This window comes from Ambystoma mexicanum, chromosome 8, assembly GCF_040938575.1.
Source record: "Ambystoma mexicanum isolate Mex_15411 chromosome 8, UKY_AmexF1_1, whole genome shotgun sequence".
Taxonomy (NCBI): Eukaryota; Metazoa; Chordata; class Amphibia; order Caudata; family Ambystomatidae; genus Ambystoma; species Ambystoma mexicanum.
Window position 1 is genome coordinate 298,968,129 of NC_090929.1, and position 26,656 is coordinate 298,994,784.

A 26,656-nucleotide genomic window follows, 5' to 3' on the forward strand; every position below is an offset into this window, starting at 1 on the left:
ATGCACTGCTTGGTCAATAGCTGCTCTTACTTCCTAGAGTATGCACAAATGTCAGGTCTAAACATAAGTCCTTACCAGGCAGAGGTTTTAAAACATGCCATCTTAGTAGAATTAAATGTAATGGACGTGGGAACTGGAATGCTTTGATGTGATGGCTCTTAATGCCATTTACTCTTATTTGCATCAGGATTTCACTATCCATTATTTTTTTCAAGCCATGCTGCGAGTCCTGCTTTTCTTTTGTTTGTGTTACTACGTGAATCCGTTAGGAACACTGCTCCTTAACCTGCGCCAAAAGCAGGGGGCATAGTGGAATGGTGAATATCCATGAGCTGTGCACAGAATACCATTGCTAAAGTGTGACCAAAGGATTATCTGTGGCAAACAGTAGCAACGTGCAGTCTTTCTGGTAACATAAGTATTGAACTTGCAGGTTTCTAGCCTCAAAAGGAGGTAGTCAGATATGTGATAAATATTCCACTAGGGTGCTCTACTAATTTTCACTTAACAATAAATGTTCTCTTGACTACCTACTGATTGGAAATATCTTAAAGTAATTTCAGGTGCCCTGGGCACATCACTCACTACAGAGAAATCAACTAAAGACGTTACAATTAATCAGTGTCACTGATGAGTCACCCAGTCACTCTTATCGAGGTTAACAGAATCCTTCAGAAATGTTTTCAGTACTTACACTAAAAGACTTTAATCGCATAAAGTTACAAAAAATAAATGATGCAAAATCAATAATTCTTCAACTTAAAATGCTTTCATATTGTGTTATAGCTATGTTCCTAAAACAAAGAGTATCTTTCTCAATTGTTCAAAATGAAAGAGAAACAAAAAATATGTTCAACAACGAAGTCTTCATATATCATACATAGAAAGTATTCTGTCTGCATATACATATATATAGATAACAATTCTGTGTTCAATCAGAGCAATACCACATCAGCAAAATGATGATTTTCCCAATGAGATGCTCCCACATTCACACCCCACTAAGTGTTTCGGGACCCTCCGTCCCTTCATCAGGTGCAACTGTTATCTTATTCAACAATCTAATGAAATATATCGAAAAGGATACCAATCAGTTTCTATGTAAATACACTATTATGATCAGATAGTTCTAGTAAACAAAATACTGACCTGTCTATTCTTAAACTGGCATAATAAACACCAATTGAAGAGCTGTAAGGAATACAAATACAGTCTCTCACCATCAAATAACCTCACACTGTACATTATGAGTTTGGCATTGTGGCCAAAAACAATTTTAACAGTTACCACTGTATTACCGCACCGGTGGAAAACCTCCAGCAAAATTCTGGAGGTTATTCTGCCACACTATTTCCACAAAACGGCAATTTCTGCGAAATAACTGCTGGTGGTAATTTTACTGAAATCCCCATGGAATCCATAGGACTCCATAAATGTGGACTAACCCCACCATACTGCCACGTCTGATCCGGCAGTAATTCAGCCAGACCAAGTGGTGGTAATGGTAAATCTGTTTTGAGGTATCTCAGCGGTTTTACTGCCGAGATGCCACCAAATCTGTAATGAGGCCCTTATCTCAGGCCCATGCCTGACAAAAAGGTTCAAAGTTCAGTTCACAGAGTCTTTCCCTGTTCCTGGAAAATGTAATTCTGGACGTCCAGGTAAACTGTCCCAATAGTTTCAAGACTTAACTGTCCCAGAGTGTCAAGAGTTCTCTTACACTGTCATGCCTCCAGATCCTACAGCCCAGGCCAGATTTACAGGCACATTGCAGCGTTTCCGCCACTCACCTGCTTATAGAGCAGCTTCTACACCCTTTTTCTTGCAATGGAAATTGGCCGGGAAGTTGCTATGGCAACGTGGTCTGTTTTCAAAACGCCACGCTGAAATGCTGAGTTCCAAGACCATCTGTGGTCATGTGCCACGAAACGCAGCATTGCCTCATTAGCGCTGCGTCCCAGATTGCTTTAAATACAGTTCATGTCCTACATCTTTTGGGGTGGGCAAAAGCCTAATTCGAATTTTTCTCCTTCAGTAATGACATGACAAGCTAGAAAACGATGGACTGGGGGGTTGCCCACAGATACAAACATTTAAGCTGCAGCATTTGCTCTGAAAGTTCGAATTGTCTTGGGTAGAGAAGAATGCCCCATGCATGGCTGCCAAGAGGTAAAACAGAGCACGCCTGGACTCCGAATATTCGGGCTTCATATCGAACTTGAGATCTTCTTTCTGACAAATGAAACAAACATTTAACTTCCAATAACAAAAATGTCTTTTGAACTTGGAAAATAAGATGATAGAAAAAGGAAATCCTTTCTAACTTCCTGGATTGGTGGCAAAACTTATGCACTGCTTCGGGAAATGTCCTGTACGATATACCGAGGCGGTACTTCCGAGACTTAGAAAGGATACGTAGGGGGTTCCTGTGGCAGGCGCGGAAGCACAGGGTAGCCCTAAGCACACTGCAAAGGCCGTACGAACAGGGTGGGTTAAAGATACCAAACTTTGAGCTGTACTTTCTAGCATGCCAGCCAGGGGCGTTGCTACGGGGGGGGGCTAAAGGGGCTATAGCCCCTGATATTTTGGTTGTAGCCCCGGATAGAATCTCAGGAGCTACAACCAAAAGACTAGCTAGCCCCCAGTCCCAACAGTTCCGACATCAGCTTAGCCCCGGGTCTTTTCCAGACCTAGCAACTCCCCTGATGCCAGCTACAATACATGATGCAATGGATGGCATATGATCCCACAGCAGGAAACAGGGCTGCTACAACCAGCTATTAAACAAAGATACATGAGGGACCTCCTGTGGATCCCCACCAGGGAGCAAACTGGGAACCCCTACTTATTGAAATTGGGTATCCAAGTCTGGCATAGGGCCTGTAGGATTAGGGGGATAGTGGACCCACTCTCACCACAGATAACGATAGCAGCGATCATGGAAGAGAAACCAGGCAGTAGGGCGGTGATAGGAACAAGGTGGGAGATGTGCGTAGTGGCAACAGTGGGAAACCTGTGGAATGAGAGAGGGTGGAAGACATTTGCGGAATTGCAAGGAGCTACGGGCGTGCATGCAGGACAGTTCCTGCTGTATAATACAGTCCTGAAGGTATTGCGAAATAGATGGCCAAACAATATGGAAGGGGACATTGAGAATGAGCACAATGAGACGTTACTCACTGTAGCGGAGGCAGGACATGCCATTTCTAGAATTTATGAGATCTTGACAGGCCAAACCTTGCGATCAGAGCTGAAATGCAAAGACAAGAACAAGTTACTTACCAACTGTAATGTTCTTTTGACTGGATGTTCCTCCCACTTATTCCTCATCTTAGATATTGTCTGCCAGCCTTGCTGCTTCTTTGGAAAATCTTCACCAGAGGGCGCTGTGCTCGAGGCCGCGGAGTCATAATCCCTCGAGGGCCGCCTCTTATGGTCCGCCCTCTCCAAATTCCCAACAACTCTTCTCTTCCAGATTACAAATCCCCTTCTCCTCGATGTAAGTGTCTCCTTTCAACTTTGAGTCATTTCCTCCAACCAACCATGCTCTGTCCAAATAGCACTCCCTGTTCCATCCCCTAGACTTTCCTTCCAAACTACAGCACTTTACTCCTGCTCGCCTCTCACTATTACTCACTCTTGCCACATTCCTTCCACAAATTCCTATGCAAAACTCCCCACAATGCTGGACTGAAATGGATAATTATTATATTAAAGTTCCTCCTCCCCTTGGGTAGTACATAAGGATATTAAGAACATATACATACAGAGGGTTGTTATATTCTATTCTATGACTGTACCATGGACTGACGCTCATGTGGTTTGGAAGGGACTAGCCTGACTTTACAAAAAGGCCTACTGTGATCTTGATTTCAGTGTGCCAACGGGCAGGTGTACTGTCCCATTCCCTCCCCCTTAAATTACTGTTGCCCTTGCCTGTGCCAATCTGGGTCTCTCTGCTCACTCTCAACAATTGTCAATGTTTGTGCTTACATCATAACTTAACATTGTATGTGGTATAAATCAAATCAAAAGTGTTCCAGCCGACAAGTGTTTCGACCTATCCGGTCCTTATCAAGGCTTAAGATGGGCTATTAGTTAGTTAACAATAGTCCTAATACATCAATGTGCCTCCTAGTTGGAGTGGTTTATGCCGTAGGGTCTGCTATCTTCAACGTTTAAATTCACAAGTCCTGGTGAGATACCTAGCGTTGAAATTTGAAAAACTGCCTAAATTATGGTCACTGTGTTCAAATTATACGATGAATACACATGGCACACCAAATAAAGGCGGGATGATTCCATACAGGACATCCACAGATATCAACACCAATCACGGAAACTAGCCACGATGACCATAATTTAGGTAGCTTTAAAATATCAAATCACCAAAGGAATATCACTGACTTTATGTTCAATCTGTACATTAAAAGTGCATTCTGAGATCCTATGGAGATGGCAATTTTTCTGGTATACAATATTCTTTTCATGTTTGACAAATTTAAGCATTGGCAGAGCCTAGGTACAACCACAACTGCAGCTATCCCATGTAATTGTTGCACTGTTCAATTACATAACCAAATTATATTTCAACCTAAGCCCACCTGTACTTCTTGATAGCCTTTCTTATAGTACTATTTAAAAATATGTTTATACCACCAAAATGATTTACATTTTTCACAAACAAAATTTAATTTAAACAAATGATGAAACTAGAATGAATCTTAATTGTTTGTTTGTTTATTCCTTTATTTCGACCCAAGTGGATCATAAAAGTCACATGCAAAAAACAACATCATTGGCATAACAGAAATATTATTTGTTTCTAAACAACTGGAACTATGCAATTTAAAATATATTAAAACATTAAAATATAAATATTAAAGGCCCTGTTAAGGGTCCAGTACCAATGGATCTCTCACTGGTAAAGCTAAAAAGGTGGATCTCTTTTTCCAAGCCCGAAACAAAAAGGTCCCAATACAATAATTTGATAATTCACTTTCTCCCGCCAAAGAAAGACACAGGGCCACTTTAACCGTTCTTAAGTACAATTTAGTTTTAAAGTGATATCAACCAGTTTCTACTGATGTTGGCATAGGCTGGACCTAACAGGATAAAGTGCACAGTGCTCTCTTCTTCCTTGGGACAAAAAGGACAGACTATTGGATTACATGGGTTCCAGATGTACTCTAGACTAACCAAGGGTAATACACCAATACACAATTTCATTTATAAGGCCTTCATTAACTTCCCCTGCACACTTTCCAGATAGCTTTCGAAGCCCGGGGCAATTTAATTTTCCTGGATAGATAGGGGACAAACTAGCTGAACTTATCAGTTTCGCTTTGGACTCTCTCTCCCATCTAATTGCATTAACCTTTTTGAATAACACTTTGAAATTAGTTGGGATAGATTCAGGCTGCAGCCAGTAACCTTCCATCCCTATTTCAACCAGCTCCTTTCTTATGGCTTGAACCCCGGGTAGATCACACCCTGCCGGATGACTCAAAACATCCCTAACAGCCCTTCTTTAGTGATCCAGATTACCATATGACCATACTCTAGCCCATATGGATACTGGCCTTGTTCGACAAAACAAAGCCAATGACCTGTAAGCCCAATTCCACAAAACCAGGAGTCATAATTGTGTTAAGAATACACATCCGTGTTGGTTATCTCTTGAAGACTATGAAAATGGCCTTATGAGTCTGGGATTGCCAAGCTCCAATTAGGAGATCATTGTGCTAAATGAGGGGACTGAAATTCTTCCTAGTGATGTCATAGAATTTTTTGTTCATTGCATTGAAGTCAATGTACTAAAAAAGCTATAAAAACCTGTGGATAAACAGGTGGGGTAACAAGGTTTTGGACTGCTTGGGAATTGTTTGCTGTTAGTTGCTGTGCTAACCCTGCAGTGCTGCTATTAAAGATTTACAAAACTAATCTCACCCGCGATTTCAGTCCTGCATCTGTTTTCCCAACAATTTTGGTGCCTTTGATCTCGGATTCATAAACCAAAAGTCACCACACAGGAGGCAGGGACGAGTCCCTCTGTGATGTCCAAGACCCACCAGAGAAGAAAAGACACTTTTGGGCACATTATGAGTTCAGTGGTATATGGTAAAAGAGTAACACCACTTTTACCGTACTGCCGAATAAGGATGCAGCAGTAATTTTGTCGGCAGTAATACAGTCAAACAGCAATACAGTCAGCAGAATTACTGCTGATGGTATTACCACTGAGATACCAAAAACGGTATTTCCATCCTATTACAAGTTGGGATACAGCAGTAATACCATTGAAATTGGACGATAATACAGCCAAAAAGACAGTGGACCTCCTTCCGACCCAGTCAGTAGCCGTGCCGGTAATTACTGGCAAGGCTGTCCCCGGAGTCATGAAATTACCACCACCCAGCAATTGGCAATTACCAGGGCATTCAGCTCCGGCGGACCCTGTAATGCCCATTGCCGGTAATTATTAGTCCCCATTACCATTTGAGCCCCATAGGGCTCAATAGGAATGGGGAGGCCGGATGCACCGGCACCGTTTTTAACGGTCCGCCCACCACGTCGCACCTGGAGGGCGGAAAGGCACCCACGAGCAGAACTCGCAGTTTGCTGCTCCGATAACAACGGTGCCGGTAGCTTACCAGAACCATTGTTATCAGACCAGCAAACTTGTAATGAGGCCCAGTGCATTTACCTCCACCTAAAAGGTGGAGGTGAATGAAATGAAGCCGTAGGCGAACCGTATCCACTCAGGAAGGGTATAAATTGGGTGTACCTAAGGCCCACACCTTCCCTAAACACTTTCCAACACTGTGTTGCCACTAGCTCTTGTGAACATGGACGTACAGCTGCTCCAGTTCTGCAATGAGCTTAATTGAGCTGCAGAGGCTGGAAGAGAAACACACGGTACAGGGCGCAGAGTAGAGGAGTAGGTTGAGATGCCATGTAAGGTTGGCACTCATACCCCTGGTCAGGCTCTCACCCTGGACCTTGACTGATAACCAGCTAATCACCCTGTAGCGGCTGAACAAGGAAACCATTGCTGAGCTGCTCACTCTGATCCAGGATGATAGAGAGTAGGATCAACATCAGTAGACTTACCCCTGTTGCTGAAGCTTGTGTCGGTCCTGCATTTCTTGGCAACAGGCAGCTTCCAGCATACTGTGGGCATTCTGCACGACATGTCCAAGCCCACATGTCCAAGCCCACATTTTCAAATGTGCGTGTGCTGGAAGCACTCCTGCCCCATGTTTCCCGGCACATCTCGCTGTCCACCACCCCGGCACAGGAGAATGCAATGAAGGCACGTTTTCATGAGCAGCAAACATGTCCAGCGTGATAGCTGCTCTGGACTGCACCCATGTGACGTTGGTGGCGCCCCAGGCATCTGAAGAGGTATTCCGCAACCAGAAGCACTATCACTGCCTCAATGTCCAGGTCACCTGTGATCCTGACCTCCTCATAACACAGCTGTGCCCACTTCCCTGGCTCCACCCACGATGCCATGATCTTGCGGTACAGCAAACTGCCTGCATACATGGAGAGACACAGAGGGCAACGGACGTGTATATTGGGTGAGTACAAGTGCCATCACACAGACTATTCTTGCAGCACTAGTGAAAAGTAATGGGGGGGGTATTACCACATCTGAAGAATGCATGCCCTATCAAGGCCCTGTACATGAAGGATCTGCCCTCTCACCCCACACGTGGCAGCCTTCAACCCACATAACTTGGACACGAGTGACAATGCTGTAGTAAATCATCAATAAATATTTCCCCAACAGGCTAGCAACACACACACATAGGACTACACAAACCACAATACAACATTACACATCCCTATTCATGGAATGACTCTGTACAGCACTGCACCAAAGGAATCCGACACCGGAAGAAGTAATGCCATGTATTCCGATAACCATGTATGTGAAGCCATTATGGAATATACGCAGACAACACAGACCTGCACAAGTACAACTAATCACCATCAGGGCGCATGCATGACGGGTGCTGGCCGTGAGCTGTGTGCATGGTGTTACACGACAGAGCACATGTTCCCCTTGAGCGAATGACTCCACATGAGAGAACTGTCATGGTAAATCATGTGTGGCCATACTGGTGTAATACATGCACAGACTGTCTGTTAATATGCCGTTGTAAAAGGCAACACATCCCCAATGCTCTGTGACTGACACCTACGACCTTTGCCCTTGCAGGTGACTTTGGATACCCCTTTAAATTTAAATCTTTAAATTTCATGTGCTAAAGAAAAAAGGATTAATTCATTAATTTATATTGTTATTTTCATCTGATAGTCTGAAGCTCTCTATAATGCCAAATTATCGTAGTTATCTGATGTCTTCGGTTTAGTTGCACAATTCCTATTATCTTGTTTTGTTTCTAATTTCAAAAAAGAAACCTTGAAAATACCTTTTTACTTGTAAGTTTTCAAAAAGAGTAAAAAACTTCTAGACGTGTTTCACCACCGAGTATGGATCTTCAGGAGGTGAAAGTTCTCTTATGTTGATTTATCCAATTGAGGATATAGCTATTTGTTTTTTAGAATCACTAGACAAATTATCAATCTTTTTGTGCTGGTTCAATTGGATTTGAAGAGGGACGGGGAAATTCACCCCCTATAAGCTACATGACGTGGAAGAAGGCCAGGAGATACCGTGAACGTCCATACTATTTCGGACCAATTTCAAGTGCTCCAATGATCGATAAGTATGTTGAGAGATACCCACTCAGCCAGCCCTACAGACCAGGAGCAGTACAAACCTTCCCCAGAGTGGACGAGGAGCCTCAGGCTGAAACTAAATTAAACTCAATTGACAATATTGACTAAAGCGCCAAGAAGCCATGTTGCTGAAGTCGATAGAGACACCACGATTTAGCAGCATTAGACATGAAACACACATGCCATCCGTACATCTGGACACAAACACACACTCGAATACATAAGAACACGAGCGTACAGTTCTATAGTTATAGGACATATACATATACATACTGTCATTGCGTTTATTATTTTGTCACAGCAATGCAGAAACCGCAAGAAGCAAGAGATCCAGAGTAAATCTTGCAGATGCTTATATGCAAATAACCTTATGGATCTGCAGAAGCACCTATGGGACCTGACAGAGCCATGTGTGACTAACGTATGGATAATATAGAACAGCATGGACACTGTAGGAACCGAATAATGGGTTAGGAAAATTATAGCAGGCCACAAACCTCTCAGGAAGAGCTGAGCTGCGTAGAATTCAGGCTGCACAAGAGCAAACGTGAGAGACATGATGCGCTGCCAAGGCCACCAGATACGAACAACATTCCATTCCCTGAACGACAGTAACACCAGCTGCAATAAATGCAAATAATTCCCCATAATTCAGAGCTGCAGAAGCTCTAAATTATGGTCTCCGAACACGTGACCCGGCCGACTCAGACAATGGACAGCAACTAGTGCTGGGAAAAAGAGTCGATCTCACGCCGCCAGACAGAAGCTTGCAACAAAGATGTTACAATGTGAGACAAGTGTTGCACAAGATGAACAAGCACTCTCATAGTCTGTGGTGGTACACACAAGTTACAATGCCGACACATAGTCGTTCTTAGTACCTTGAGAAGGTACACCAAGAGCTGAGAACCTTTGTGGATACAAGGCCTTGGGAGGTCAGCTCTAGCCAATCAGAGTTCAGACTCCTAGGGGTGGATAGCAGCAGGCACGAACCAATGGTAAGACCCCCCACCCTACAACTTTGTTAGAGATAGCAATTTTGGGGCTGGACCAAACCAGCCATCTGGCATGCGAGAGCCAGTAGACTAATATGTATAATGTCCACTATAGGTGGACTATTAAGTAGTGCAGTAGGTTTTCTGGAGAGGGGCCCAGGTTGGGACGTCACTATGACATAACTTTAGGACAAAACTGACCTGCGAGCCAGGAGATGTTGAGTGGTCCTTGGATTTCTTCTATCCTTGTACTGATCCCTGGTGGTTTTCCTGCAATAAATCGCAGTTTGAACTTGCTGTCTGGCTGGGTCTACGTTGCTTTTGGGGGAAGATGTTGGGTCCTCCAAGAGTCTGCGAACTCCTAGTAGCCCTCAAACCTACCTGGGAGTTTGTCCCCAACAAGTTGGTAGGTGAGAATGGTCGGCTACGCCAGCCCGGCACTAGGTCCACACCTTCTCCGCCAAACCTGAGAGGCTGCAGGACCCTCGCATATTTCGAGAAAGACGGGAAAACGCGTGCCCGTCTAAAGGTCGTCAGGAGCCCTTTGGAAATCATCTTGCCCGAGATCAGCGAGTTGTCCAAGCAGACCAGGATGGGAAGGCTAGCGCTTTGACGGGAAACCGGCAGCCGAGCAGCGACAGAACAACACGGAATGCAAGTATTGATCCAGTCTGACAGTAACTGTGGGTCTGAGGGAGGGTATTGAGTTTTGTGGAGTATTGTTTAGTATTGTTTCATAGTGTTATAGTATTGTTTAGTAGTATTATAGTGAGTAGGGAGGGAGCAGAGTTAGAAGTGCTTCTTCTATGTTTAGGGCTAATTCGGTCTTCGAGGTAAAAGGTTCTGCTGAATTACCTAGACTATTGACTCAAGGGCTTGGATGACAAAAGTTATGTAAGTAAAGGTATTCCTGTGGGTTGGGTGTTCTAGCTCGGGTCATAGATGATGGTATCCCCATTATGGTTAGCAAGTGAGCCTAGATTGCAGAAGGTGAGCCGGCTGGTTAAGTCACCTGGAGAGAGGCATTTCAAATGTTAGGCAACGCAACAGATACAGTTTGATCACAAGAGAATGTTGGTATACTGTGCCTGGAGAGCAGGAAGATATCTGTGGGGGTTTTGTGTGGGTTTGGGAGTAACAGGCTATTTAATTGTGTGTGTGCGATATTTGATTCACTTTTATTGTGTTGATAGCTTGGTGACGTCACCCTTAATTTGCGTATAGGACACAGAGAATTTGAGACGATGAGGAGCTACTGTTCAGAACTTGGGATTGGCAGACGAGGTGAACCAGTGGCGCTGTGAGGAAGGCGCATGTGCAGGATTGTGGTTGTGTGCCTGAGGAGACAGCGATTGTGAAGGAGGGGCAGTGCGCGGAGCATGCCTGATAAGGTGTAGAGCCAGGGAGGCCCATAGAAACTGGAAAGTATTATTAATGCATTGTGACTTTTTATTCCTGAACAGCGGATTATTGAAACCCTCGACTCGAGGTCAGGTTAAGGGTACTGAAATGTATCAAGGTAACAGCGGGGGGACTACTCCCCTTCAGAATTTGTTTAAGACACTTCCGCCTTATAAGGAAAAATATGTAAATATAGCATAGAATGGTCCAAAAGCATTGGCCACCTGGTGGAAGTATCTCCAAGGACGTGCAGCAATCGCTGTTGACACACATACAGGGCGCTTACAAGGGGAAGAAATTGACCAAACGCATGGCTATTTTTGAGTTGTGGCGCATGTTTCAGGAGGGTGAGGGGGATGCCGCGAGGCGTCAGTGGATGCTAAGGCAGCAGGAGGTGAAGGGCAAAAAGACCTATCCCTCTGCACCGCATCCTTCCACTCCAAGTGTAGTATCTGATGACACAGACGATGAACAGGGAATGTATCCAATGAGGGAACTAAGGGCAGCAGACGTGTATTCAAATCCAACATATAAGCCACCACCATACACTAAAGAGGATAAGCAGAAGGATGCAGGACAGTCAGCTAGTGATGCAGGGGCTAGCAGTGAGGCACAGCAGCACGCGAAGGAGGTGTTCCAGGACATAAGCACGAATGGCTCGCAGCGCAGGTACTCTTAAAGCTTCAAGGGAAGACCGATGGGGAGGCAGAAGGGGCGACCGAGGCAATAGAATGCCTGAAGTGGGACAGCAGCATGACAGACTGGGCAGAACTAATGGAGGAGGAGGATAGAAGGGAGAAGGGCAGGGAAGTGAGGTTAGAGCATGAGGACAGACAAAGAAGGCGAGAGGAGAACATGGAGCGGGAAGGCAGGGAGTGAAGAAGGGAGGAAGAAAGGGAACATTTGGAAACAGAGCGCGAAGAAAGAATAGAGAGGGATTTCCGGAAAGCAAGAGAGTGGAAAAGGAGATGAGGGAGAAAAGGGAGAAAGAACTGGAGGAGGCAGAGAGACAGAGAAATAGCAGAGCAAGAAAAATGCAAGTTAGCAGATAGGGAGTAGACAAAGTCGCAGTTGGCAAGGTTGGCGAGAGAATGAGCACGCAGGGAGGAGGACGAGCGAGCAATAAGAGCGGTAAAGACTTAGGCAGCAGTGGATAGAGAGAGGAATAAATGGGAGCAAGGCAGACAAACAGAAACAGACAGCACAAACTCACAAGGCAAAAGCGCAACAGAGGGAGGAGGAGATGCCGTAGGGGCCTGGGCAGGGAGTAGCAAATATGATTTAGCGGACATCAATCTTAGCATGAAACCCAACACCAACTTAACATTGAGGAGACTAAGTTTTGCTGATAATTTTTGTAGCAACGTGGACACAGGATAAGACAATGATGACAAACATAGCGGGGACGAGAGGGGGGAACAGGGACAGACAAGTGGGCGTCATGGGAATTTAGGACAAGCAGAAGGAGGGGCCGAGTCAGACGAACGACCTTTGCACGCACCACACACAACACATATGTTTATAGACTAAGGGATCTTCCAAGATGAAGGAGGGGGGAGACAGCCATAGCCTGCTCGAGAGGGTGATTGTCCAGAGCCTATGACGGTAACATGAGAGTGCCCGCATTAGAACCAGTAGATATATGTACAGACATTAAGGACGAGAGGGGGCCTCAGCAAATCATACTATATTGAAGGACACCTGAGGAGGTGAAGGCATATTCACAGATGCCTTTATTAGAGAGAGAGGAGGGGCGAGTCCTCAGTATGTGCCATGGAAGCACACAGACCAAGAAAATGTGAAGTGTAGGTTACCATCATTGAGCGCAGGAGCGGGGAAATGGATTTATGAGATGGAGAAGATGACAGCTTGTCACAGACTCGCAGTGGGAGACATAAAGGGACTATTAGAATCAATATTAGGGGACACAGCTGATGACGTATGGAAGAGGGCGGGGTTCCCATGGGTGAAGACACAACACAGAGCACGATGGAGTACCATTTGCAAATTGCAGGGCAGCAGTATGGCAAGCATTACGGACACAATACCCAGACACGTCAGACATTGGGGTGATTACATCACGCAAAATGAAGGAGGAGGAAGACCCTGTACAGTACATTCAGGATATTCAAGAGCTTTGGCGCCACACAACTCGAGAGCCGTGGGACAAAACAATAGCAATATTTTAATATATTTTGGTGCAGGGACTGCCAGAGCCAGTACAGAAAAGTTTGAAGAAAAAGGTGGGTATGGAAGTGATGGAATGGCCAGAAATACAGCTCACAATAGTACACCATTGTAGATTGTGGGAGGAGAAGGTTAAGCAAAAAGCGGAAGATAGGAAGGCAGAGGAAGCCAAACTAGTGCAGCGGAAACTATCAAAGTATGCGATGGAAGGGGAGGTTATAACCTGCCCCACACCCACAGGCACAGCAGCAGTATCAACAACCACAATAGTTTGCACCACCAATGGGAGGAGGGTGCATGGAGCGGGCCAGCCCACAACAGGGATTCCGAGGAAGGGGAGGTTTACAAAGAGGGTGTGGCTTTGGGCCACAGATGCATCACAACCAAGGGGGTTCCCAGGAGGGTTTCGGGGACATGGACAGCAGATGCAGCCGAACCCAGGGGATTTTTCAGGGGGGTTCTAGGACAAGGGAAGGAGCCACCACAGTGCTGGACTTGCAGCCAGCTAGGACATATTTCACGGGCATGTCGATTTAGAGGGACACAACAGAATTGGGGAGAGCAAGGCCAGCAGCATTATCAGGGGGGACAAGAATATTATTATGTACAGGATCAACAGCACAGGTGCAGATACCACAGATGGCAGCACCCCTACCACAGTATTTACAAGCACCACAGATCAGGAGGAGCACACAACAGCTAGCATAAATACAGGATGATGACACCAGCACACCTGGACACAGTGGCAACAGTACCAGTTCGACGACTGGGAGGAGTTACCATGGTGGGGAACAACCCCTTTACAGGAAACAGATAATCAATGTACCCCCAACAGGACAGCCCACAGACGAACTTGATGTGTCCCATCCTGTTGATCACAGCCAACCCTGCGGAGGAACCTCGCATAGGGGTGGCAATAGGTGACAAAACAATTTCCTTTCTTGTTGACACTGAGTCAATTATTAAGTTGTCTGGCGATGCCATGAACACTCAAGGATGCTCTGGGGCTGGAGAAGTGGTTCCTTTTACTGATAGCATCTCACTATTTATAGGAGATCACAACTTATCACTACCTTTACTTTACTCTTGACAGATACCTGTAAACATACTGGGACGAGACATCATGAGCAGACTAAACATGACTATTTCATTCACAGACTCAACACCAGGCATACGCATGTTAAATTTAAAGCAGATCATCCAAACATATTGTGGACACCTGGTACAGAAGGGGGTGCCAGTGGACCCAGAGATGTTTCAATATGGGACTGACATTGCCATTGCATGGATGCCAGGCATTTCAGGGAAGGTGTGGCAAGTTCCAAACAAATACTTGTTCAGGCCAGAGACACCATTGGACGAGCCAGAAGGGACGATAGTGTCCATAGAAATAGAGGCAGTGTTGGCAAGAGAGGATTGGATTGCAGTACATGCAACGGGTGACACAGGGATGGCCTGAAGAGCCATAATTGCAGTTGCAAAAGGGTGCAGATTGACTACAGTGACAGATGAGGAGCTGTTCAAGGAGGAGAGACAGGAACTGGAGGGGGTTTTTGAAATTAGTGTAATATTTTGGTTGCAGATCCATTACAGAGAGGTGCCACAGAGAATGGCGCTGGAAGCGCCGCCCTCATTTTTGGAAGAGCACATGGCCAAGCACAGGGGGAGTGAAGATTAAACTGAAACCAGGAACAATTTTGCCAAGAGTAAAGCAATATCCCCTAACCAAGGAGGCAGATGCAGGCATTTATGAGACATTTACTGCCCTGATTGAGAGGGGCATTTTGGTACCGTCAGAATCTCCATGCGACACAGCAGTGTACCCCGTACGCAAGGCGTTTTATTCAGGATTTAAGACCTCTTAACCACATTGTAGAAGCAGAGTATCCTGTAGCAGACAACCCGCCAGTGTCCCCATGTCTCCACTGCCAGTGTCCCCTTGTCCTTGTCTTCCTCCTCCTTTTCTTCTTTCTTCCCTTCTTCCCCCTTACGATTGCTCTCTTCCTTCTCTCGCCTTCCTGTCCTTCTTCCTACCCTTATGCCCTACTCCCCCCTCCTCCTTCCTTCCACCCAATCCACTAACCCCTCCCTCCTCTCCTCCCCTCCCTTACCGCCGTCTGTCATTTTCTGGCACTACCCCAATTGCCCTCAGGCATAGTAATTCGTAGCCGCCTGTCTATGCAGCTGTCTTCCCCTCCTCTCCCCCTTTTCCTCTTACTTCCCTAAGCACTTACTCTTATCACCAGTCCCTTAACCACTGATAACAGCTTGTCTGTCCCCCTTTTCCCCTTCTGTTCTCTCCTCCCCCTCCCGGCCAGCACTATTTTGACAGTCACCAGCCTTCAATTGATAGTCACATAGTCACTTGTTCTGTTTCCTCTCCTCTCTCTTCACCCCCCCCGTCACATCCTCGCGTCACGCTTGCACTGCAACAATTGTCGTCAGGCATTGCAATATTACTGCTAGTTTTGTTCTCCCACCTTTCCCCCCTCTCCTCTCCCTTTTTGTTCTTTGCACTTCTACTATCTGTTATGATTTGATAGCATATTTTTCACATTCTGTACTGTCTCAAGGACTTGTAGAATGTACGTGTATTTTCTTCCATGTTCCCTCCCTCCTTGAAGCGCTTTGAAACACATTGTGTATAGGCGCTATACAAATAAACAATCAATCAATCAATTTTGTTTGGCATTACAACAGAAGCTACCTGTTTCACGAACATTGATTTAAAGAATGCATTCTTTTCAGTGCCACTACACACAGACTCACAAGATTTAACAAGCTTAATTTACCAAAACAGTGGAAACATACTTGTTTACCACAAGGGTACTGCGAGTCACCATCCATCATTAACATGGTGATACAGATGGATCTAAGCAACATACAGAGAGAAAGTTTTACTGTATCTAGACGACATTTTGATTTGCAGCGAGACAGAAGATAAGTGCAGAGTGCACATGCTGACAGTGCTAGCGGACAAAGGGTACAAGGTGGACAAGGCTAAACTACAGTACTGTCAAAGGAGGTACTGTACATCGGACAGATGATATCTAAGGATGGCCGACACAATCCCCCAAAGAGAGCAGAGGCAATAAGCAAAACTTCCCAGCCCATGACAGTAAGGGAAATGCAGCAGTTTTTGGGATTGTGCAATTATTGCAGAGCATGGGTATTTGACTACAGCACATACACCAGGCCACTACTAGGCACTCTGAAAGAGGCACAAAGGGGAACAAAGACACTAACATGGACCACAGAAATGACTGAGGCTTTTGAAGAACTGAAGGAAGCATTAAGTATGGCTCCAGTGTTGGGGATCCCTGACTATAAGAATGAGTTTTTCTTATTTTTACACACTGATGGTGTAGTCATGTAGGCGGTACTGACACAGAAGACAAGCATGGGTCATATGCCAATGACTTTTACAGTGGACAATTTGACCCAGTGATGAGAGGACATTATCCGTACAAATGAATCATTAGCAGCTGCAGCCTTCGCAGTGGAAGAGTCATCAGCAGTGACAATGGGGTGCACCACTCTTTATGTGGAGCACGCCCTCTTTGCGATACTGCATAAGCCAAAGAGCACACTGACCACACAGAGAGCATCATGGTATGAAGTGATACTATTGAATGTAGGACTGAAGATGCATGACTGTAAACCCAGCACTATTCTTGGCAGTTGCTCTCAAGGCAGGGGACTATGCACGTGACTGCACAAAGAACATAGGGCCTCATTACAGGTCGGGCGGTCCGGAATTAACAGTGGTGGTAAACCCGCCACCACCGTTAATTCCGGACCGCCCGATCCCGTGTCCTGCAGGCGGGAGGTGATCTTCCCGCCAGGTCTGACCTGGCGGGTTGAACACCTCCCGCCTGCAGGCGGACATGGAAACACCAGCACCATCACGAGATGGTGCCGGTGTTTCCACTTCCCCATTCCCATTGAGTCCTATGGGACTCAATGGGAATGGGGATTTACACCATTCCGCCTCCGGGATTCCCAAGACACCAGGGTCGTAATGCCCTGCTATTTCCGGGAGTCACGGAGGCAGAATGGTAATACGAGTCCGGCGGCAACCAGGCGATTTTACCGCTGCGGTTACCGCCGGACTCGTAATGAGGCCCATAGAGATGTTCAGTGAGACATGCAAGGTAGAGGAGGGCGCACTTGAATGGGGAGACGTACTGTACATTGATGGTTCGTCAACAATTGATCAAACTGATGGGATCAGACGTACTAGAACTGCAGTAGTAACACTGAAGTAGGACGGGACAAGCAAGGTGTTAAGTGTGCGACTACCATCCCATTATCCAGCACAAGCAGCAGAACTAGTGGCTCTTATATTAGCACTAAAACACTGCGTAGAAAAGTATGTGACAATTAATTCTGACTCAGCCTACGTGACGTCAACAGTACACTTAGGACTGGCGTGATGGCTCTGGGGAGGGTTCAGGAGAGCAGATGGGACCCCACTGCAGCATGCGCATTTATTGGACAAATTGATCAAGGTGATTACATATCCAAAACAAGTAGCACCGGTGAAGTGCCAGGCCCACACAAAAGGGAAAGACCCTATCTCAAGAGCAAACGAAGCAGCAAATTATGAGGCAAAGTGTGCAGCGTATTTTGGGCAATTGTGGGAACTGGAGGAGAGACCAAAAGCTCAGGGAGGAGTAAGGAACATGGTGATGAGGTAAGGTTACAATGCACTACCAGAGATACAGATTATGGAACAACAGGGAGCTGCACCCGAGGAGGAGAAGGAGCTATGGATAAATAGAGGATGCTCCATGTCTCCAACAGATGCCATATTGTCACAAAACAATACGAGGAAAGTGGTCATGCGTTAGCACAATTGCATCATCCAACACACACAGGGAAGGAGGGCATTGCAACCCGCATTGGAGAAAAATGGTTTTGCCCAAATTTGAATGAACATTTAGCTGACTTTATTAGCAATTGCTTCACCTGCCAGCAGTTTACAGCAGGGCATGCTTTGAGAGTTGTGAGAGGTGCCATACCAAGACCTGCAGGCCCTTTTTTGCATCTCCACGTGGACTACGTGGACATGGTTCAAGTTTGCAAAAGTTACTGCTACATGATAGTGGTTGTTTGCCTATGCTCTAGGTGGATAGAAGCTGGGCCCTGTTCACATGCTGACACCTTTAGAGTGGCTAAGTGTCTGGTCAGGGACGTTTTCCTGAGATGGGGCATGTGTGAGGTCGTGCAGTCTGACAACTGCCCTCACTTCTTCAGTGAACTGTTACAGCACATCACAATCTTGTTAGACATCAAGCACAAATTCAGCTCTGCATACCACCCGCAAGCAAATGGGATGTGTTAACGCTTGAATGGACTCCTAATGGAGTGCAAAGCCAGAACTCAGCAGAGCACAAAGAAAAACTGGCTATATTGTTTACCTTTGGCCTTGTTTGAATTGAACAATAAGCTAGGGTCCGACCACCATTTAATCCCCATGAGGTAGTGACAGTACGGCGCATGCATCTTCCCCTGGCTCCTTCCACAAGGGCATTGAAGGATTGTGAGAACAGTGCATATGTGTTAGGACAGGAAATGTATGAGTACATCACTTCTCTGGTTTCTAGTGCTTCTTTTATCTCTCGCCAGATCCAGCAGATCCTTGGGGGCCCAGAAGAAAGCTAACATCAACATTGACGACACACCACAAGACAATGAAGTAAAGTACTGTGTAAACGTGGGAGATATTGTTCCCCTGCGCAACTTTGTGAGGGGCTGGAATGCGCCACGGTTCACCGGCCCTCACGTGATTGAGCCTAAAGCAGACAGAGCTGGTAAATTAGTAGGGAAGTCCGCCTGGAACCACCTTCAAGACGTCAAGCCCGACAAAGCAGTGGCCTCACCTGGCAACAGAGTCTCAGTGACCGACAGGGCCAACGTTCAGGACCTTGATGAACTACAAGTGCGTGCGGACCTCACCAAGTTATGGAGACAAAGCCACCTCATGGATCGACGATCCCAAGCAGCAGAGGCGGCCACTGAAGCACTTGTACATATTGATGAATGAAACACTGTTATTTTTTGTTTCCGCACATGCAGATTGACGCAAGTGTTGTGGGGATTGTATAGGTTGTTATCCTGATGTTACCTCCCATCCATCACCCCGAGAGTTTTTCTAACCAGTTTGTGCACTACATATGGAGACCCACAGACGGTTTAGAGCACGATCCCCTGCAGTATACTATCTTGTCTTTGTAGAATATTTGGCCCAAACATTCCCCCAACTTGAACACAGTGAATTCCCAGTGTTGGCCACACTTAGAGACCCCTCAGTAAGGAAGGTCTGGGAGGAGATCTTCGCCTTTGCCATCAGTGACTATTTGCTTCACGGAGCTTAAGAGTACTGACAAATACTAGCAAAGTAACACTTTTTCTGCGCATTTCAAGCGGTCAACTTTATCACCAGGCTACAAGGATCAAGTAGCATAAATGGGTATGAAAGAAACAAAGAACATTATCATAATGGCATGTCTATTAATTCCCAGTGGCTTGATGGGGTTTGTATTTTGGCAATTATATGTTGCTGTCAGCACCATTACTGTACCTTACACTAACATTCTCCGAGCCAAGCAGAAGGGACGACCATGTCAGGTGGACGAGAAGACACTGCTGATAAGGTAAGGAGAGGTAAGCGCAGTGTTGACAAAGACATGAAGGGAGTTGACATGTATAACACTGATACAGCACGAGTATCTAAAAACATGTGGTGCAAACACATGACCAAAGTAGGTAAGGAAACCACCGGGAGAGCAGTTATGACTGCTCTTTAATCCCCTATGTTAGGGAAAATTCTCATTCTATGGCTAATTTCCCTCACTTATAGAGTCCCCCAGCAGCTTTGCTGGATTCAAAGGTTTTTTATTTCTCCTACTAAGAGTGAGACTCTTTTCCCCACTCTTAGGCATGTTTGCTATGTGTGTTCTAGGCTATTTTTTTGTGTTTAATGTCTATGAGGTTTTTGTCACCCTCATAGGAACCATCTTTATACACATGTGACACAGCACCCTCCGTGCAGTAACACAGGGGTGTCGTAGCGACCCCCAAACATAGACTCCATACCCTGGGACTGACTACTGTCTCCCAGGGCATGTAAAGTCCCCATTGACTTTACTAGTCAATCATTATGAACAAAACCAGTACAACCCATCTTACTATGTAGGTACTGGCAAGGGTTAATAGTTTTTCCCTTATGTTCTTTTTCGAGAGGGTACCGTACAGTCCCTCTCTCAAAAGTTTCTGGCTGGTGGCAGTGGTGACTACCAAAAATATTCGACCGCAAATATTTCCCTATGGGATTTTCCCATTGTTCGAGGCTACCACATTTACTGACAGCCTCTAACATACCGCTGGTTTGTTTTTATATTAACTTTACTCAGGTAGGTTTTATTTGCCAGAACTTTATATAAATTCTTTCTCTTGTCTTTTTCTAAAATCCTAACCCAGGTCGGGGATCCTTTGTTCGTCCTTTTGGCGGGCTTCTGCCAAGAAGCCCTCCTTTCGGCGCCACTGAGTCTGGGACGAGGAGTAGGACCGCTGGACAGGGTTGCCTCAGCAACCCATGTCAAACTCTGCCCCGATAGGCTGGAGGGTCTCCCACCAGGATGACCACTCCACTGTGTGAGTGACAGCTAGGCTGTATGAATGGGGATATTTTTGCACAAAAGCAGGGTCCTGAGGACTGGAAGAGAAAGACATTGCCACTGAAACTAAGAAGCCGAAGAGGAAAGAAGCCAAAGACATCTGCATCAACTGAACCACCGGTGAAGCCCTGCTGCAGCGTCTCACCACTTTTCTCCACACGACGAGAGAAGATCTTCATCTGCAAGATCCTTCTTCCCTTGAGCTGGTGGGGCCAACCAGTTTGCCAATCGCCTCCCAGGACCTGCCTTGGTCGAATCGCCAGTGCCCTGCATGCGGAGACCGGATAGCCAGGCACCCGTCCACCCGGACCGCAATTTAAATGAGCATACCTTTTATTTTGTTTGGCAGCACCACGGCTGGTTTCATCCCTGGGCAGTGCAGTAACTCCCGAAATGCAGGAACTATTGCCACCGCAGGAGCCTCTTCTACATTTTAAGGTACTTTGTTTTGCCAGGCCTCCCTTTTCGTGTGGTAGCGCTAAAGGTGTTTTCAATCCTTTACTTACCTGCTGGGTTGGCCGCCCCTATCATCTAACATTGTCTTTCACCTTCTGCAACCACCTTTTTGAATCGTTTAACAAAGACTTGACTGCAGTTGGGCTCTTTGCCCTGTACCACTGACTCTGGCACAGGCCTATTGACTCTGGCTAAATCTGTTACAACTGCCTTCTCTAGATTGCTTCTCAACTAGAAATGTGTTGGTGCACCTAACTCTTATAACCACCTTTTCCTTCCCACTTTTTAAACTTGTGAAATGCCATTTTGCTCGGTTTTCACCTCAGTATTATATATGCTAAAGTACTGCCTTGCCTAAACTTGTTCACAATCTTATTGATAAGTGGTGCTAAGGTGCCTAAGAGTATATTCTTGTATAGCTTGTTCTGTCCCTCCCTTGTGAGAAATTGATAGAGTGCCATTTGTGTTTGGTTTTCACTGTGCCATTTTGCGCAGTTTTCACTCTTGCTCAAACTTGCCTACAATTTTATACTTGTCTTGACTGATTTTAACTTGCCTTAATAACTGTGATTTATGTGTTGAACTAGAAGTGTGTAAAAGAAATATATATATTCTTTTTAATACAAAGCTTTGGTCAGTGTTTCCTTGTGCCATAGTACTGTAGCCCTATTGTGTAAACCCTGAATACTGCTCATCTCCCTCTTGAGATAAGTCTGACTGCTTAGCCACAGCTACCAACTAAATCTTTATGGTACAGACTGATACCAAAGGGGATTTCATTGCTCATACCTGTAGTCTTAATCTTCTGTAGTGCTCCCTAAGGGAACTGCACAGGATTCTGCCTAACACCCTACACCACGACTGCTCACAGAACGTTCATAGCAACTGAAATGCCAGCAGCAAGGGAACTGTGCCTGATGTATCTCGCAATGGTGAAAACACAAAGAAGATTTCAAGGGAAAGCAGCAACATTGAGATGGATGTCCAAAGGGACATTCCCATATGAAGATAATTATATAAAGACATTAGACACGATGAACAATTACTGGCAGCTGCATGAAGGGTTGCAGTACATAACTGACGGACCGGAGAAAGACTATTACACTGAAGGAATTGCCATATCTCTGGATGAGAGTGAAGGAGATAGGAGGAGAGCCTGGAAGCTGGGAAAGGCCACAAACATTAGTGTATGGACAAGTGTATACTAACAATGGATGGCAGGACAGAGTAGTGGGAAGCAAGGCACTGACACTAGCTCTGTTGTCAGTGAACAAGGTGCAAGCAGAAAATGACAAGTGCCTGAAGGAATGGGATGAGAGTGCCAAATTACTGACATTTTATTTATTTATTTATTTCTATAGCGCCGAAGGCATCAGGGCGCATTACATTAAGACAAGGACAAAAGGAAAGTGACGGGACAGCGGAGCAGGATTACTGGTCCTGGGAAGATTACTTTAAACGGTCTTTAGTTACTCTACAGGTCCTTTATTTGAACAACAGTGTCTTCTGTTTCTTCCTAAAGGATAGGTAGTTAGATTCTAGCCTTGAGTTGTTTGGGAGTTCATTCCACTTTGATGTCGCTTTGGTAGGGAAGGCTCGCTCAAGTCCATTGGCTTTTTTGGAGTGAGTTACTTTCATGAACCCTTGCGCCTTGGATCTTAAGGGGATGCAAGGTTTGTATGTGGTTATTTGGTTTTTTAGGTAGACATGGGCGGATCCAACTATACAGTGATGGATGATGGTCATTGCTTTAAAGGTAATGCGGTCTTCCAAGGCTAACCAATTAAGGGACTTTCTGTCCTCTGTGATATGTTCCCCCCTTTTTTTCTGGTAATTATCCTCACTGCGTTGTTTTGTATGTTCTGACATTGTTTGATGCATTTTTTGTTAGCCCCCATCAGCAGTGCATTCCCATAGTCCACTCTAGATAATATTGTGGCTCTGGCGATGATGGTGCTGTTTTGTTTACTCAGTACATGTCTGATGCGACTGAGCAGCCTTTGGTGATATCGGCAGTTGGTTTTCAGATATGTTACGTGGGCATCCGCTCCCAAGGATGCTTGCAGGTAGACACCTAATGTCTTGTCCTTGTCAGAGAGCCCTACATTTGTGTCTTTGGCGAGAACATAAAATGCAAGGCAATTGAACAGCTTGCAGCAATGAGAGCAGGAACGGCAGTACTGATGGATCACTACTGGGCAAGTGGATCAAAGGCGTATGAGAAGCTGCCACCTGAGTGGGAGCAGTGTGCTCGTTGGTACACATCAACATGCCTTTGTTGGTCATACCCAAGAAGCCTCAGAAACGGCACTGGATGAGATCCCAGCAAAACACAGACTGTTTAGCAGAACACAAATGTTCTTTGCATCAATAATACCAGGAATACAGACATACACTAATGCCAATAGTTACAGATCACTCATTGGGAGCTGATATTAATGATTAACTCTACAGTGAATGGGTTCAACTCCATAAAAGAAGAGCTCAGAGCAATAAGGTTGGCGGCGCTCCAGAATATATATGTTCTGGATCTCCTCAGGGCTATGAAAGGAGGAGTTTGTGCAAAGATAGGGAGTTCCTGTTGCACATTTAAACCAGCTAACGACAGAGATATCGGCACTCTCTCAGATGCAGTAGCACAGTTGGCCAAGATGCATGTGAAAATGGAGGACGACGAACGAGGAACAAGGAAGGACAAGAGATGATTGGCCTACATATGGTGATGGATGCCATCATGGCTGTCAGACAGCCTGAAGGTGACAGCAGGAGCACTGGTTCTGGGAGCAGCATCAGTGTGTGGGCTCAAGATCTGCATGGCAAGATGCACTAAAACAGCTGAAGAGGTGATCGGAATGCAGATCCTGATGGACGTGAACATAGGGGGAACAAAGGATGAGATTGTTGCAGAATGAGATAAGCTGAGATCAAAGATTGTGCAGTGTGAATTATTTCCAGTGGGAACCATAAAGCTGGACAATCCACATGGTGCAAAGTTCTATGAAAGGAAGTGGGTTTGGTACGACCCCGATGGAGTATGCTGTTACATGCACTGGTCATTTGAAGACCACACAAACTATTATGGACACCGGTAAAAGTTGCATGAGTTTAACTTGTTGTTTTCTCTCCCTTTATAGGTGCAGCATATGAAGATGAGGCGTATTAAAGGGTAATGCCTCCGGTGGTAAATCAGGTAAGCCTATGGTGGTAAGAGATTGTATTTGTTGGCTCTCTTGGCTCACCTTGTTGTTTCTTTTGTTTTCCCCGGGTGCTGGAGTTCGACGAAGAAAGTGATGGAGGCAGCGCTGAGTCGAAAGATGCTGTGTACTGGCGAGTATAACGCGGCGCTGCTGCTGGCGATGCGACGCATGCTGGAATAATGTCCTTTCCAGGCTCAGAGACGTGCTGGATCCGGAATCAGGTAAGGAATTAAAATAATGGCCGTGATCTAACATTTTCTTCCTTTTTCCCCTTTTTCTAGGAGCTTCGTATTCGAGGCGGGTGTGGCAGAAGACTGGATGCTGACTTGCAGGCACGGTGAGCGTTACGCTGCAGGATGCAAAATAACGCAAAACGTGTGCTGCTGTTCGGGCGTGGTTTAAATATTCTCTCCAAAGTAGTTCCAGGTAAGAAGTTCCCCAGAACCACACCCGAGTAAAAAATAGTCCCTGTAACAAAATAGTCCCATCCAGGCCTCACGTTGGCTTGGATTCATTTGCAGCATGGTCTGCATGAGGTAAGTAATGTCTATGAGCCTGGCGCCTATGGCACCAGGACTATTTTCTAAGATGAGCCTGACGCCTAAGGCGCCAGGACTGAACCCAAACAACCCCCAGCCGGGGCTGCTGGGGTTTTAACAAGTATCTGGATGCCTGCTCCCGGGGCTGATGGACTCGATCCGGATGCCCGGGGGTAGGCATCATGACAGATAGCAATTTTGGGGATGGACCAGGCCAGCCACCTGACATGCGAAAGCCAGTAGACTAACATGTATAGTGTTCACTATAGGTGGACTATTACTCAATATCCAATACAGTAGGGCAATATGTTTTCTGGAGAGGGGCCTAGGTTGTGATGTCACTATGATGTAACTTTAGAACAAAACTGGCCTGCGAGCCAGCAGACGTTGAGTGGTCCTTGGATTTCTTCTATCCTTGTACTGATCCTGTTGGTTTTGCTGTAATAAACCTCAGTTTGAACTTGCTGTCTGGCTGGGTCTACGTTCCTTTTGGGGTAAGGTGTTGGGCCCTTCAAGAATCCGCAAACTCCTAGTAACCCTCAAACCTACCTGGGAGTTTGTCCCCCAACAGATTCATGTTCCAATGGTTCATGAAGAGGAAGAAGATAGTAGGAAGGGGTGTTTTTCTTTTTTTGAAAACTTACAAGTAAAAAGTATTTTCAAGGTTTCTTTTTTGAAATTCGAAACAAAATAAGATAATAGAAATTGTGCAACAAAACCCAAGACATGGGATGACTATGATAATTTGGCATTATACAGAGCTTCAAATTATCAGATGAAAATAACGATATAAATTAATGAATTAATCTTTTTTTCTTTGGCGCATAAAATCTAAAGATTGAAATTTAAAGATGTACTGTTACTGTTGGACAAACACAACAGTGAATCGTTAGTCAAGAGACAAGGGCACCAGAATCTAGCATTAGGATACTCGCCTAGAACCGGAGTGAATGTTTGCTAACTAATCGACTCTTGAAACCGCTAGCTACCATGGCTGATGACAAATCCACAGACGCCACAGGAGGTGTCCTGCAACGAGGCACCCGTCCAGACCAGGCACTTTATCGAGCGGACCTTCGGCCTGTGTAAGGCTTGTTTCTTGTGCCTACACCAGTCTGGAGGTGCCTTGATGTACAGGCCAGAGAAGGTGAGACAAATTGTTCTTGCAGTGCCATGCTGCACAACATTTGCCTGAGGGGGAATGTTCCTCTGTCCCCTGATGAGACCATGCCACCCGCAGAAAAGAAGAACTCACTACCTGCAGGTGCTGTGCTGCCATACAGTGAGTGGGAAAAGCGGGAAGAAGGTAGGGATGGACGTCTGGTTCGACGAGAACTGATGGGCAAATTTGTTTTTAGGCCATTTGATAGGCACTTGCTACGCACCGCCGCATTTAGTCGCATTATAAATTAAACACTTGCACACAATATGGAATGTCCTAGCAT